Raw genomic sequence first — 16,245 nt, forward strand, 5'->3', positions numbered from 1 at the left:
ATTAAAATAAGTCTTGAGATTTTAAAATAAAATAGTCATGATGACTCAGAAAGTTTACATAATATATCATAAAAATATTTTAAATACATAGCTACATAGCTTCACTGTATCCAACAAGTTTAAAGCATTAACAATTTTGTTAAAATATCTATTTTATTTTATAATAATAAGGATAATTATTTTTATATGGCAATTATTTCTCTCTGAGGGGGGAAAAAAAGGTTTACTGCAGTCAGTAGTCATTTTAGTAAAGTGTTTCTCTTCCTAATTAATGTGTTCGGAGGGATAAATATATTCTGTCTATGTGCAAAAAATTTAAATTCATTTTCCATTGAAGAACTAAATATTTTCAATCTTAATTACATTCCACAATCTATGGAGATATTAAAAATAACAAGTGCCATAAAGTGTGAAGACTGGGGGACTTGAAAAACCCCTAAAATGTATTAAGTGATTTATTTGTATTAATTAACCCAGTTACTATTTTCGAAAAATCATTATGTCAGCTTAGAATGGCTACAAATGATTGTCTGTTATAAATAAAATTAATTTAGTCTGTTCATCAACATGCAGTACCTTTATCAAATAAAACAAAGTATATGCAGAGATTACGCAGTGGAAATTTTAAGGTAAATCACCAATAAACAGAAAATTGAGATTTTTAGCAGATTTGCTCATTACAAAATTAAATGCCTCACCTGCATACACGTCACACTTTCCACCAACTCACACACCCTCCTTCACACACGCACACACACACACACACACACACACACACACACTGCTCACTACATTCCACACTTCCATCCATGGCCCTCCCTATATTTGATTCGTAATTACCAAACCAGAAAGGACAGCTCTGAAAAGGCGAGGCAACTAATTCTAGCTGTCATTTCAATAAAATATCCCGTATAATGTTCAATTTTTATTAGACCTTTTTACACTACCCACTGCTTCAGAAAAGTTCATATGATCAGTTCTTTGTTCAGGTAGTTTTGAAGGTGTGCTTTTTCCCATAGATGTGTTACTGCCCCAGGGGGAGAAAGGTTTCAGTATATTGTCAGTTAGTGTGCTTTGGGCCTGTGGTATGTATAGAAGTCTGGCCTCTGAATACCTCTATCTAGGGGAATATACATTGAAAACGATAACACCTATTTAAAAATAAGAAATTCTTCTTAACTAGCCCTATCTTCATGTGATATTTTATTCATATTCTTATCCCCTTTCATATAGTAATATTTCTTTATAATTCTGTGCTTCTACTTCTTTCTTGTTTGTATCTTAGTAGAAACTCATTTTAACTTAACCTTATAGTAATGATAATAATACTTTAATGTGTTTAGAATATTGTAAATCATATATAATACTTAGGACATTGTATGTGTTTACAGACATTGAGTGAACACTGACATTAACTGTAGATCAACCAAATGACTTTGAACCCATTATGGATGAAGAGATCTCACCAAACCATAAAATTTTTCTGTACTATCAGTATTCCATCGTGGCAGTATTTGATTTGGTAGGACAGAAATGCCTTCTACCATAGTGTCTTTCCTGGATGAAAAAAATAAAGATGGCACACTCTTTAATTCAACCATATACTCAAAGGCTTAAGCACAGATTTAGGGGAAAATATCTGATCTCTCATTTCTAATCACCTCCGTCCCAACTTCAAAGAACTCATATCCAGAGCACTGGTTCTTATTTGTTTGTTTATTTACTGGGATAGAGTTCTTATTCAAAGTGTTCTACTTAAGTCTCTCCTTGGGGGACTATCTAGAAGCTACACTGAGGGCGGAAATCTATAGTTGGATTGCCTAAGGTGCAAATTTCTTGTAGAACCTAAACAGCTGCCAATTTACTTTTGAGGGCAATCAGGATGTTCATTAGTAACTGAGTTGAAGCAGAGAGGAACTTCATTTGTACCGAGTCAGTGACCTGGATCGTTTTCGGAATGAGTATTGAGCTGAAATGGACCATTCATTTCTACTTCCACTGGGATACTGTACCAAAAGGTTGTGGCTCTTACCTTCTTCTAACAGTAATAGGGATTTTCAGGAGCAGAAAACAAGGCTTTATGTTTGCCATTTGTATCTCAGGGTAATTTTTTATATGATTTTAAAAGAGCATGAGATAAACCCTGTATTTTAGGCTAACCTATGGGACGGATTCCAACTCCTTCATTTGGTAGGTAATTGAAATATGATGACAGTACACTGTGGTGAATCAAAGGTTTCAGAAGTGGAGAAGGAGATAAAAAAATAAACAGACAGATCTGGAGCATGGTCAATAGAAGTTGGTGTAAAGTTATAGGAACTTCAAAAAGCTTTATGTATGTTGTCATTTTTGTCCTCGCAACTACCCTATTTTACAGATGAAAAAACTGGAGATTACAAAGAGGTTAAGTGACTTTCCCAAGATCATACAAGTAGCACGTGATGGAACTGGTATTTAAACCTTGACAAGTCTGGCTCCAGAGTCAGTGCTCGTAATCACTGTACTCTATTACTAGTCTGGAAAGCTGGTGAAATAGGCCACCAAGATTATACAGATGGTCCCCAACACGATGGTTCAACTTACCAATTTTTCAGCTTTACTGTGGTGCAAGCGGTATGCATTCAGTAGGAACCATACTTGGAATTTTGAATTTTGTATCTTCCTGGGCTCTCAATATGCAGCGTGATTCCCTCTCGTGATGCTGGGCAGCAACAGCAGACCACAGCTCCCAGCCAGCCATGCATTCATGAGGGTAAACAACCGATACACTTAAAACCATTCTGTACCCATACAACCATTCTGTTTTTCACTTTCAGTACCGTATTCAATAAATTGCATGGGATGTTCAACACTTTGTTATAAAATAGGCTTTGTGTTAGATGATTTTGCCCAACTGTAGGCTAATGTAAGTGTTCTGAGCATGTTTAAGATGGACTAGGCTAAGCTATGATGCTTAGTAGGTTAAGTGCATTGAATGAATTTTTTTCTTTAATTTTTATTTTATATTGGGGTACAGTTGACTTACAATGTTGTGTTAGTTTCAGATGTACAGCAAAGTGATTCAGTTATACATATACATATATCCATTATTTTTCAGATTCTTTTCCCACATAAGTTATTACAGAATATTGAGTAGAGTTCTTTCTGCTGTACAGTAGGTCCTTGTTGATTATCTATTTTATATATAGTAGTGTGTATATGTTAATCCCAAACTCCTAATTTATCACTCCTCCCGACCTTTCCCCTTTGGTAACTGTAAATTTGTTTTCAAAGTCCGTGAGTCTGTTTCTGCTTTGTAAATAAATTCATTTGTGCCATTTTTTTAGATTTCAGGTATAAGTGATATCATATGATATTTGTCTTTCTCTGTCTGACTTACTTCACTTAGTATGATAATCTCTAGGTCCATCCTTGTTGCTTCAAATGGCATTATTTTATTCTTTTTTATGGCTAATATTCCACTGGATACATGTTTCACATCTTCTTTGTCCATTCCTCTGTCGATGGACATTTAGGTTGCTTCCATGTCTTGGCTATTGTAAATTGTGCCGCAATGAGCAATAGGGTGCATGTATCTTTTTGGATTATGGTTTTCTCCAGATATATGCCCAGGAGTGGGATTGCTGGATCATATCATAGTTCTATTTTTAGTTTTTTAAGGAACCTCCATACTGTTCTCCATAGTGGCTGTACCAGTATTAAAAGCATTTTTGACTTATAATATTTTCAACTTAAGATGGGTTTACCAGGACATAGCTCCATTATAAGCTGAGGAAGATCTCTAGTACATTCAGTTTCTAAGTTGCTATTGTGATTTATAATGAGAAATATATATTTGGTCTTCGTCTGGCATAGAGCTCCTAGAACTCTTGAAATTTCCTAACTAATGAGAGCAAAAAAGGTATCTTTTATTCTGTTAATGAGGTGACTTTGGGACTGCACCTATGGATGGGAGGGTGGTTGCCAAGAAAACCGTCTTTGTGTTTGGAGGGTTAGAACTTTCAGTCCCATACCTCAGACATCTGTGGAGGGTAGAGAAGCTGGAGGTTGAATGAATCACCGATGGCCAATGATTTAATCAATCGTGCCTATGTAATGAAGCCTTCTTAAAAACTCAAAAGGACAGGGCTTCCAGGTTGGTGAACATGTGCAGATTTGGGGAGAGTGGTGTGCAAAGAACATGGAATCTCCATGCCCTTTCCGCATACCTTGCCCTGTGCACCTCTTCCATCTGGCTGTCCCTGAGTTACATCCTTTTATAATAAACTGGCGATCCAGTAAGTAAACCATTTCTCTGAGTTCTGTAAGCTACCCTAGTAAATTAATCAAACCCAAGGAGGGGTGTTCTTGGAAACGCCAATCTATAGCCAGTCAATCAGAAGCACAGATGACAACCTGGACTTGCAGTTGGCATCTGAAGGGACACGGGGGCAGTCTTATAAACTGAACCCTTAACCTGAGGAATCTGATGCTATCTCCAGGTAGACAGTGTCAGAATTGAGTTGAATTATAGGATACCCAGCTGGTGTTTGAAAATTGCTTGCTGTTAAGGGAAAAACCCACACACACACTCACATCAGAATTGGTGACCAGAATCATTCAGTTGCCTCCAGGGAAAGAATTACTCATAAGGGATGTGGAGTTTCAGCCCAATAGCGACGCCCTCGTTATCAGGAGCCAAGAACAATTTTAGTATTTCATCATACTCAGTCTCCACTGATTTTTTTCAAATAGGAAATCTGAACCAAGCGACTAAAATAGCTATTTTTACCCAACATTTGTGCAGGAATTCGAGAGCACATGTTAACAAAGCTTTTCGACCAGTTAACAGAGAATGACACAATGGATAAGGCATTCTCCACACTTCTGTGGAGACCCCAGGGCACTGGAGCATTCAGTGAAACAGAGGCACTAGCAGACATAAGTCAAAGCCCACCCAACAGCAGTAGCGACCCTCACAGCAGAGAGACAGTCTAGCACAGCAACCTAGACAGTAGCCTGGCAGCAACTACTGGGTGGAGGAGGCACATTTATCAGACTTTTAGGTCTGAAGGCCTTAGGATCAGGCAAAAAAATGCGAGAATTGGAGAACTGGCTGCGAAAACTACAGGAGTCCATGGAAAAACTTTCACAAGTTATTCCCGAAACGAATGGAAACTTAAAGATGCTGGAGGTCTCGCACTTATGGGTGGGGATGAGCCAGATGACTATTCCTTGTATTCAAAAGTGTTATCACACCTTCCTCCCTCACGGGTGCAGGCTGAAAAAAAAAATCAGATTACATATGCATCCACAAATCATTAATCATCTTTTCTGTATATTTTATGGATACGGTCATCATGTCATATTTAATTTAAAAAATGTTATACATACTAAAATTCAGTTTGTCAAAAAGAAAGATCTGAAATGAAAAGATAAAATGTTAATTTGAGAGATGTCATGCCTTAAAAAGGGGTGATGGGTGGACGTTATATTCCATTTTTTAAGCTTTTTAGATTTTGCGTTTTGCCATAAATTTCTTCACACTAGATGACTGGCAGACTAGGCTAAGACATCAGGAAGAGGAGAGGTAATGAAGATTCATAGGTAGAGTCCAGACCCAAACTCAGCTGAGTCATCAGTGGGAATTTCCATTCCTTTCCCAATCTCTTTTAAATTTTAAATTAGACTTCACTATTAAGAAGACTCAGTACTGAGGACGTAGAAACTAGTTCTCAAATTGAAAACCTTATCAAGATAAGAGATTTGACCCTTTTGTACTATATGATTTTAAAGGCTATAATGGCCTCTTTTCACAATAGAATCTCTGATTTACTAAAAAGTTGCTTTAATATATGACTCATTATTTTACATTTACAATACCAGCATTATTATGATAATAGTGTCAAAAATAATATCATTGATTCTTCTTTTTATGATCCAGAGTTGGAGGCCTTTGTAAAAAAAGAAAAAAAGAAAAAAAAATGAGGACTCTGGAATAATTAGAGTTGAATTTTAGAACATTATCCGTATGAATTATTTCAAACAAAGGGTATTCTCATGTGACAAGCAGGGGAATCTTGTATTTCTAGCTACAATTACTCACTGTTTTAATGTCAGTTAGAATGCTATCTCAGTCAAAATAGCTCCTATATATGTAAAATTATGGTTATTTCCCAAATTATACTGTTTTTTCAACTGAAACAATGTTTAAATGCTGTTATTTTGACTTGCCAGGAGGCACAGGTAGTCACCTAAACAAGTTTCATATTGCAAGGCAGTGCTTACAGTCAGAAAAAAAAGAACATTTTCTATAATTTTGTAGTGAGAGAAAAAAGTAAGAAAGACACTGTTTAATTCAAATGGATATTTGTGCATTAGAAATTGCTGTGGACTAAATAACTTGTTATACACACTACTCTATATAAAATAGATAACTAATAAAGACCTACTGCATAGCATGGGGAACGCTACTCAATATTGTATAATGGCCTCTATGGGAAAAGAATCTAAAAAAGAGTGGATATATGTATAAGTATAACTGATTCACTTTGCTATACAGCAGAAACTAACACAACATTGTCAGCTATACTCCAATAAATAAATAAATAATTTATTATTTGACTTGAAACACCTATCAAGAAGTGGGAGAAATACTCTTTATTGAATGGGCCAGTAGACATGCACCTGCCCCTCAACTTGTAAACAAAAGTTTTTTTTCTTTTTTTCTTTTTTTGATTTTTGTTTTTTGTTTTTAAACACCTTTATTGGAGTATAATTGCTTTACAATGGTGTGTTAGTTTCTGCTTTATAACAATGTGAATCAACTATACATATACATATATCCCCATATCTCCTGCCTGGTGCGTCTCCCTCCTACCCTCCCTATCCCACCCCTCTAGGTGGTCACAACGCACAAAGCTGATCCCCCTGTGCTACGTGGCTGCTTCCTGCTAACTATCTATTTTACATTTGGTAGTGTATATATGTCCATGCCACTCTCTCACTTCGTCCCAGCTTACCCTTCCCCCTCCCCGTGTCCACAGGTCCATTCTCGACGTCTGCATCTTTATTCCTGTCCTGCCCCTAGGTTCTTCAGAACCACTTTTCTTTTTTTAGATTCCATATATATGTGTTAGCATACGGTATTTGTTTTTCTCTTTCTGACTTCACTCTGTATGACAGACTCTAGGTCCATTCACCTCACTACAAACAACACAATTTCATTTCTTTTTATGGCTGAGTAATATTCCATTGTATATATGTGCCACATCTTCTTTATACGTTCATCTGTCGATGGACACTTAGGTGGCTTCCATGTCCTGGCTATTGTAAATAGAGCTGCAATGAACATTGTGGTACATGACTCTCTTTGAACTATGGTTTTCTCAAGGTATATGCCCAGTAGTGGGATTGCTGGGTCATATGGTTGTTCTATTTTTAGTTTTTTAAGGAACCTCCATACTGTTCTCCATAGTGGCTGTATCAATTTACATTCCCACCAACAGTGCAAGAGTGTTCCCTTTTCTCCACACCCTCTCCAGTATTTACTGTTTGTAGATTTTTTGATGATGGCCATTCTGACTGGTGTGAGGTGTTACCACATTGTAGTTTTGATTTGCATTTCTCTAATGATTAGTGATGTTGAGCATTCTTTCATGTGTTTGTTGGCAATCTGTATATCTTTGGAGAAATGTCCATTTAGGTCTTCTGCCCATTTTTGGATTCGGTTGTTTGTTTTTTTGTTATTGAGCTGCATGAGCTGCTTGTAAATTTTCGAGATTAATCATTTGTCAGTTGCTTCATTTGCGAACATTTTCTCCCATTCTGAGGGCTGTCTTTTCGTCTTGTTTATGGTTTCCTTTGCTGTGCAAAAGCTTTTAAGTTTTATTAGGTCCCATTTGTTTATTTTTGTTTTTATTTCCATTTCTCTAGGAGGTGGGTCAAAAAGGATCTTGCTGTGATTTATGTCATAGAGTGTTCTGCCTATGTTTTCCTCTAAGAGTTTTATGGTGTCTGGCCTTACATTTAGGTCTTTAATCCATTTTGAGTTTATTTTTGTATATGGTGTTAGGGAATGTTCTAATTTCATTCTTTTACATGTAGCTGTCCAGTTTTCCCAGCACCACTTATTGAAGAGGCTGTCTTTTCTCCATTGTATATTCTTGCCTCCTTTATCAAAAATAAGGTGACCATATCTGTGTGGGTTTATCTCTGGGCTTTCTATCCTGTTCCATTGATCTCTATTTCTGTTTTTGTGCCAGTACCATACTGTCTTGATTACTGTAGCTTTGTATTATAGTCTGAAGTTAGGGAGCCTGATTCCTCCAACTCCGTTTTTGTTTCTCAAGATTGCTTTGGGTATTCGGGGTCTTTTGTGTTTCCATACAAATTGTGAAATTTTTTGTTCTAGTTCTGTGAAAAATGCCACTGGTAGTTTCACAGGGATTGCATTGAATCTGTACATTGCTTTGGCTAGTATGGTCATTTTCACACTGTTGATTCTTCCAATCCAAGAACATGGTATATCTCTCCATCTGTTTGTATCATCTTTAATTTCTTTCATCAGTGTCTTACAGTTTTCTGCATACAGGTCTTTGTCTCCTTAGGTAGAGTTATTCCTAGGTATTTTATTCTTTTTGTTGCAGTGGTAAATGGGAGTGTTTCCTTAATTTCTCTTTCAGATTTTTCATCATTAGTGTTTAGGAATGCAAGAGATTTCTGTGCATTAATTTTGTATCCTGCTACTTTACCAAATTCATTGATTAGCTCTATTAGTTTTCTGTTGGCATCTTTAGCATTGTTTATGTATAGTATCATGTCATCTGCAAACAGTGACAGCTTTATTTCTTGTTTTCCAATTTGGATTCCTTTTATTTCTTTTTCTTCTCTGATTGCTGTGGGTAAAACTTCCAAAACTATGTTGAATAATAGTGGTGTGAGTGGGCAACCTTGTCTTGTTCCTGATCTTAGTGGAAATGCTTTCAGTTTTTCACCATTGAGGACGATGTTGGCTGCGGGTTTGTCATATATGACCTTTATTATGTTGAGATAAGTTCCCTCTATGCCCTCTTTCTGGAGGGTTTTTATCATAAATGGGTGTTGAAGTTTTTTGAAAGCTTTTTCTGCATCTATTGAGATGATCATATGGTTTTTATCCTTCAATTTGTTAATATGGTATATCACATTGATTGATTTGCATATACTGAAGAATGCTTGCATTCTTGGGATAAACCCCACTTGATCATGGTGTATGATCCTTTTAATATGCTGCAGGATTCTGTGTGCTAGTATTTTGTTGAGGATTTTTGCATCTGTGTTCATCAGCAATATTGGCCTGTAGTTTTCTCTGTTTGTGACATCTTTGTGTGGTTTTGGTATCAGGGTGACGGTGGCCCTGTAGAATGAGTTTGGGAGTATTCCTCCCTTGGCTATATTTTGGAAGAGTTTGAGAAGGATAGGTGTTAGCTTTTCTCTAAATGTTTGATAGAATTTTCCTGTGAAGCCATCTGGTCCTGGGCTTTTGTTTGTTGGAAGATTTTTAATCACAGTTTCAATTTTGGTGCTTGTGATTGGTCTGTTTATATTTTCTATTTTTTCCTGGTTCAGTCTCAGAAGGTTGTGCTTTTTTAAGAATTTGTCCATTTCTTCCAGGTTGTCCTTATTATTGGCATATAGTTGCTTGTAGTAATCTCTCATGATCCTTTGTATTTCTGCAGTGTCAGTTGTTACTCCTCCTTTTTCATTTCTAATTCTATTGATTTGAGTTTTCTCCCTTTTTTTCTTGATGAGTCTGGCTAATCGTTTATCAATTTTGTTTATCTTCTCAATGAACCAGCTTTTACTTTTATTGATCTTTGCTATCGTTTCCTTCATTTCTTTTTCATTTATTTCTGATCTGATCTTTATGATTTCTTTCCTTCTGCTAACTTTGGGGTTTTTTTTTGTTTTGTTTTTCTTTCTCTAATTGCTTTAGGTGTAAGGTTAGGTTGTTTATTTGAGATTTTTCTTGTTTCTTGAGGTAGGATTGTATTGCTATAAACTTCCCTCTTAGAACTGCTTTTGCTGCATCCCATAGGTTTTGGGTCATGGTGTTTACATTATCATTTGTTTCTAGGTATTTTTTTATTTCCGTTTTGATTTCTTCAGTGATCTCTTGGTTATTTAGTAGTGTATTGTTTAGCCTCCATGTGTTTGTACTTTTTTAGTTTGTTTCCTGTAATTGATATCTAGTCTCATAGCTTTGTGGTCAGAAAAGATACTTGATATGATCTCAATTTTCTTAAATTTACCAAGGCTTGATTTGTGACCCAAGATATGATCTATCCTGGAGAATGTTCCATGAGTACTTGAGAAGAAGGTGTATTCTGTTGTTTTTGGATGGCATGTCCTATAAATATCAATTACGTCCATCTTGTTTAATGTATCACTTAAAGCTTGTGTTTCCTTTTTTTATTTTCATTTTGGATGATCTGTCCATTGGTGAAAGTGGGGTGTTAAAGTCCCCGACTATGATTGTGTTACTGTCGATTTCCCCTTTTATGGCTTTTAGCATCTGCCTTATGTATTGAGGTGCTCCTATGTTGGGTGCATAAATATTTACAATTGTTATATCTTCTTCTTGGATTGATCCCTTGATCATTATGTAGTGTCCTTCTTTGTCTCTTGTAATAGTCTTTATTTTAAAGTCTATTTTGTCTGATATGAGAATTGCTACTCCAACTTTCTTTTGATTTCCATTTGCATGGAATATCTTTTTCCATCCCCTCACTTTCAGTCTGTTTGTGTCCCTAGGACTGAAGTGGGTCTCTGTAGACAGCATATATACAGGTCTTGTTTTCAAGACCTTGGTTTTGTTCAGCCAGTCTGTGTCTTTTGGTTGGAGCATTTAAACCATTTACATTTTAGGTAATTATCAATATGTATGTTCCTATTACCATTTTCTTAATTGTTTTGGGTTTGTTTTTGTAGGTCTTTTCCTTCTCTTGTGTTTCCTGGCTAGGGAAGTTTCTTTAGCATTTGTTGTAACGCTGGTTTGGTAGTGTTGAATTCTCTTAACTTTTGCTTGTCTGTAAAGGTTTTAATTTCTCTATCAAATCTGAATGAGATCCTTGCTGGGTAGAGTAATCTTGATTGTAGGATTTTCCCTATCATCACTTTAAATATGTCTTGCCACTCCCTTCTGGTTTGCAGAGTTTCTGCTGAAAGATTACCTGTTAACCTTATGGGGATTTCCTTCTATGTTATTTGTTGTTTTTCCCTTGCTGCTTTTAATATTTTTTCTTTGTATTTATTTTTTGATTTTTTGACACAGGCCCAGCAGGATATTGCCCACACAGTGGGTTTAGGAATCTCCAGTCTTACACAGGGACAAACCTGCCCAAACTTTGCCGAAGAAGGAGACATTATATCTATTATTCAGTCAGAAAAGAAATCTGCCTCTATCTCCCAAGGCTGTTTGCTAGACAAATATCCATGAAAAGAGTCCAGAACAAAAGGTATCACAAGACATGTAAAAAACAAAATGGAAAATTGCCCCTCAACAAAATATTTTAATAGAACCTCATTATTCACAATTCGGTACTTGAGAATTCACTTACTGAAATTTATGTGTAATCCTAAAATCAATACTTGCGACACTTTCACATGCAGACCTGGGCAGAGTGGGAAAAAGTTGAGTTGCCTGACACTCAGGTTCCCAGCTAAGGCCAAACAAGGGGACTCACGGCCATTTTGTTTTAGTTCTTATACAGTATACAAATGTCTTTTCTGTAGTCTACTAAGTGTCATGTTCTTGGCATTTTTGTGCACTTTTTTCAGTAATTTTGCTATTTAAAATGGCCTTGAAGAGTGCTGAAGTACTCTCTAGTATTCCTAAGTACAAGAAGGCTATGGTGTGTCTTATGGAGAAAATAAGTGTGTTAGATAAGCTTCATTCAGGCCTAAGTTATAGTGATGTTGGCAGTGAGTTCGAAGTTAATGAATCACAAGTATTAAATACGATGTCTTTAAACAGAAACAGTCATAAAACAAGGTTGTGCATTGATCTGTTGATGGAAACGCTGTTCCCAGAGGCTCACAACATTTTCACATACATTTTCAGGCTCACAATAATCCTGTATTTCCCCTAGGAGTAAGAGTTCAGGATCCACTAACTCAGTGTATGCTGCAACGTTATGGACCATCACTACTGTGAGTGATGGGAATCGGCTGGACAGTCACAAATGGCGGCAACGGTGCTTCCGCTCTTGCTCCCTTACAGCCTCTCCTCAACAAAACAGCAAGAGGGGGCTTCCCTGGTGGCGCAGTGGTTAAGAATCTGCCTGCCAATGCAGGGGACACGGGTTCGAGCCCTGGTCTGGGAAGATTCCACATGCCACGGAGGAACTAGGCCCGTGAGCCACAACTACTGAGCCTGCGCGTCTGGAGCTTGTGCTCTGCTACGTGAGAGGCCCGCGCACCGCGATGAAGAGTAGCCCCCGCTCGCCGCAACTAGAGAAAGCCCTCACACAGAAACAAAGACCCAACACAGCAAAATAATAAATAAATAAATAAATAATTTTTTTAAAAAAACAGCAAGAGAGATCTTGTAAAACTTAAGCAAAATCATAGCTCGACTCTGTTCAGATGTTCTCCACTGACTTTCCCCTCTCAGAATCAAAAGCAAACTTATCTCAGTGGTCCTACAGCATCTTCATTCCCCATCTTGCCTGTGTAGCCTCTGGCTTTAGCTTCTTCCACTCTCCCCCTTGCTCATTCTGCGTCAGCCACCCTGCCTTCCTTGCTGTTCATGGAACAGACAGTTTCCTGCTTCAAGACCTCTGCACTTACTTCTCCTCTGTCTAGAAAGCTCTTGTTCTTTTTCCAGATATCTAAACGACTTATTCCCTCATCTCTTTCAGGTCTTTGCTAAAATCTCACCTTTCCATTGAGGCCATCACTGACCAACCTACTTAAAATTGCAAGCCTGTCCCTCCCAACCCTGGTACTCCCCATACCCTATCTCTGCTTTATTGGTCTCCATGGCACTACCACCATCTGATATAGTATAAATTTACATGTGCATTTGTTTATCCGTATCCTTCCCAAAATATGCAGGGATTATTATTGTCGGTTTTATTCATGGCTGTATACCCAGAACCTAGAACAGTGCCTGACTCACAAGAGATTTTTATTCAATAAGTATTTATTGAATAAATGAAATAAAAATCTCTTCAAGTTTTCAGTGACTTTCTTTTTTGCAGTATGGTAAGCTTTACCTTAATCTGCTCCTAAAGAAAGCTCCTGAGAATATTTCTTCAAAACAGATAAATTAACAGTGAGAGAGGCAGAGCTCAGAAGTCTTGCTCAGGCTCAGCAAGGGGAGAAAGCTAACTGGGAAAAGGTAGCAGAGTATTTTCAAGCTGTCTTGAAAAGAGAGGAATGGCAAACCTCTTCATGTTTCACCTTGACAAAAATGTTTTTAGCAGCATGAGAGTTGATATTAGTTTTAAAAATAACAATTAAGAAAAAAAAACCCTACTCAGAAAAGTGCTGTTGTCTGTCTAATTTCTTTGTACAATAGTATCAAATCAAACGAATCCCTCATGAAGGAAGAAGAGAGTGCTTTTTCCTTAGAAAACAAAACAGAGTCTAGCTAAACTGCCCACAAAACATGAACTGTTTCATTTGACTAACTGAGAGCACAACTTAATTCCTAAATAAGGAAGCAATCGCCGTTAATAAAAGGCAAGCCCCTCACAAGCATGTTTCTCTCTGCCCTAAACAGATATGGAGAGAACTCATGGTGCTTCAGCGTGTTGCAACAGACGGCCACAGATAAATGGCACAAATACCAGGCGGCCTTTGAAACAGATGGTTTGGTTTGGTGTTAAGGCTAATCCTGAGTTTTACCATCAGGTGGTTTTCTCATGCTGTTGTAATCCAAATTTCTCCAGACCTCACCAACTGGGGAGTGTAAACAAGGCCACATGATCTATAAGAACTTCAAATTCACTAACTTAATGCCCCACAGAACATAGGACCTGCGGCCTCCCTTCAATGTGTCATGCAGTTATTATATGGGATTCCTTACGTGCGTTATTTTGGGTGCTCGTGAAGAGTCCTTTCAAGACGTTCCATCTGCTAGTGTCCCCCAAACCAACTGAGAGGAGCATTTTGGCTGCCCAAGCTCAATCATAAGAACACACATCAAGGGACTTCCCTGGCGGTCCAGTGGTTAAGACTTTGCCTTCCAGTGCAGGGGGTGCAGGTTCGATCCCTGGTCAGGGAGCTAAGATCCCACATGACTTGGGGCCAAAAGGCCAAAACATAAAATAGAAGCAATATTGTAACAAATTCAATAAAGACTTTTAAAAAAATGGTCCCCATCAAAAACAACAACAACAACAAAAAACACACATCAACACCAAGGGTATCAACCCTTGAGAGTCAAAGCAGAGCCAGTTTTCCCACAGTCCTCACGACCCTGAGCCATGCTGCGGCGCAAGTAAGAATGCTGCTCTTCTGAGCTGGGTCACACTTGGATGTCATGAGAGCAGCACTTCTGTCTGCTTCTGCTGGCAACCTCTCTGTGTAAAGGACTTGAACAGGTATGTATTTTGGCAGACTCAGGAACATGCATACATACATATATACATACATCTGTACATGTATATAACATAATATGACCCTGAAGTAAGAGCTATCAGATATAGACAATGCACTACTGGAAGACAAAAGAGATAGAGGACTCGAGAAGGAAAGGCTTCATGATGGAAGGGGCATATATGTAGACCTCAGTCTATAGGTAGTCTACGTGTATCATTATTCTTACTTAATTCATGGCTAGAAAGTCTCTTTCCTCAGTTCCCCTGATCCCTGTATTTCAAGAAGGCAATCTGAAACTCTAATGTATTAGTGGACTCACTTGAAAATTTTCTCATATACAAAGTAGTTATGTTTGGTGTCTCACTGAGAAGATATGAAAGATTACTTTGGTCTATGCTATTTGGGATAACCTTTTCTCATATATCACCTGGTTTAAAAAATATTTCTGATCAATAATACCCTGCTTTTATGGAAACTGCATTCTAGTGCTCTAAAGAACAATGGTGAAGGGAAGGGGAAAAATGGTAGGGTGAGATGTGGGTCAGTGGTTAGTAATTTATATAGAGTGGTCAAAGGTAGACTTTAATTAAGTGACATGTAAACAAAATCCTGAAGACAGTGAAAGGAACAAGCCATGTAGATATCTAGGGAAGAGCATTCCAGACACAGGGGCTAGCAATGCAAAGGCCCTGACGTGGGCATAATTAGCGTGCTCAAGGAAGAGAAAAGATACAGAGCATGGTGTGTAAGAGGTAAAGTGGTAGGAGTTGCAGTCAAAGAGGTAGCCCAGAGCCAGATCACATACAACTTTATAAGCCAATATCAGGACTTTGCTTTTTTTATAATCTTTTTTTATTGAGATATAATTGACATATTAGTTTCGTGTACACAGCATCATTCAATATTTGAATATATCACAAAATGATCACCACAATAAGTCTAGCTAACATAGATCACCACACATAGCTACAGTTTTTTTCCTTGGGATAAGAACTTTTAAGATCTGCTATCTTAGCAACTTTCAAATATACAAAACAGTATTTTGTACTGTACAAAACAGTATAGTCATGATGCTGTGCATTACACCTCCATGACTTTATTTTATAAGCGGAAGTTTGTACCTCTTGACCCCCTTTACCCATTTCACTCATTCCCACTCCCCACCTCTGGCAACCACCCATTTGATCTGTTCTCTGTATCTATGAGCTCAGTTTTTTTGTTTTGCTTTTTGTTTGTTTCCTTTTTTTTTTAGATTTTATATATAAGTGAGATCATATAGTATCTGTCTTTCTCTGTTTGACTTATTTCACGTAGCATAATGCCCTCAAGATCCATCCATGTTATCATAAATGGCAAAATTTCATTCTTTTGTATGGCTGAATTATATATATATATATTTGTGTATACATATACACAAATAAATGTGTGTGTGTATATATATCTATCTCACATTTTCTTTATCCATTCTTCCATTGATGGACACTTAGGTTGTTTCCATATCTTGGCTTTTGTAAATAATGCTGCAGTGAACATGGGGGTGCAGATATCTTTTCAAATAAGTGTTTTTATTTTCTTCGGATAAATACCTAGAAGTGGAATTGCTGGATACTATGGACTTTGCATTTACTTTGAGAGAGATAGAAAGACATTAGAAAGTTTTAAGCAGAGAAATGGTGC

General features: G+C 37.3%; 1 protein-coding gene across 4 annotated transcripts in view; it reads left to right on the forward strand.

The window, feature by feature from the left end:
* The window catches only part of GRID2 (glutamate ionotropic receptor delta type subunit 2), a 1,427,475-nt gene that overhangs the window by 1,299,639 nt on the left and 111,591 nt on the right, over positions 1-16,245 (forward strand). The window lies entirely within an intron of this gene.

The sequence above is a fragment of the Balaenoptera physalus genome, assembly GCF_965194825.1.
Source record: "Balaenoptera physalus genome assembly, chromosome: 5".
NCBI classification, from domain to species: domain Eukaryota; kingdom Metazoa; phylum Chordata; class Mammalia; order Artiodactyla; family Balaenopteridae; genus Balaenoptera; species Balaenoptera physalus.